The sequence below is a fragment of the Octopus bimaculoides genome, chromosome 3 (genome assembly GCF_001194135.2).
Source record: "Octopus bimaculoides isolate UCB-OBI-ISO-001 chromosome 3, ASM119413v2, whole genome shotgun sequence".
Lineage (NCBI taxonomy): Eukaryota > Metazoa > Mollusca > Cephalopoda > Octopoda > Octopodidae > Octopus > Octopus bimaculoides.
The window spans coordinates 26,876,435-26,877,407 of NC_068983.1; positions in this window are offsets into that span (position 1 = coordinate 26,876,435).

Here is a 973-nt window from a genome sequence, read left to right on the forward strand (position 1 = left end):
ATTATCAAATTAACTAGACCTCACGCCAGTACAATTGCCACGCCCAGCGATAATAACCAGTCCGGGAACCAGCGTCACAGATAGTGCACAAACAATAGACATAGAGTGACCAGACTCGCAGCATATGATACCACCGGTACAATCGCCATACCTAGAGACGATGACCAATCCAGGAACAGCGACATGGAGGAGGTATCCGTGTTCCCAGAGCCAACACCACAGATGATGACCAACTAATTATCTTCGACACCGATGAAATGACCGACCCTGCACCATATGTTATCAGGGGCGCGAATATGGTGACATCTCATGTTTGTAAATATATAGGATCTGCCAGTACTTGGTTCAAACGACCTTTTCTTAAGTACCAGTCATTCTTCAGAGTCCTAGAAACGTGGTTTATCTCGTCCCTGGCCCGCCATGTGTGACACATCAAAGATCAAGGGACCCCGTGTGATATCAGGTGGAAAACAATTGATCATCCGGGCCAATATATTAATGGAAGTGTTTGTTACAAGATCTGAATCGCTAAGATCCAAAATTCTGAAGGACTATACGAAACCTGGCACGTTAAATAGTCGTAAGGAAGTGTTTTCTAAATGTGTACGCTTCAAGCGCTATCTACTGGAAAACTGGATCTCCCTGTTTGCTGGTTAGGCATTTTCGGTCTAGAAGGACTATCTCACGGGAGACAACCCGTTCTCATTAAGTTTTTTTTTTCTTTTTTGTTATGGCGTATTTCTCGATTTCTTAGCGTTTCCTCACGTCTGTGACGTAGAAATTTAAAATGTGTGTCTTTATATAGAGACTGACAAGCTGTCCACAAGGCTTTGGCTTTGTGCATACGAAATCTTGGGTAACTCTATGACCAAGATATTAAATCTTTGTAGTAATACTCACTGCTCTATTCTTAAGAGTGTGTTCTTTTCTGATATGTTTAATTATTCAACTATATAAGTATATATATATATAT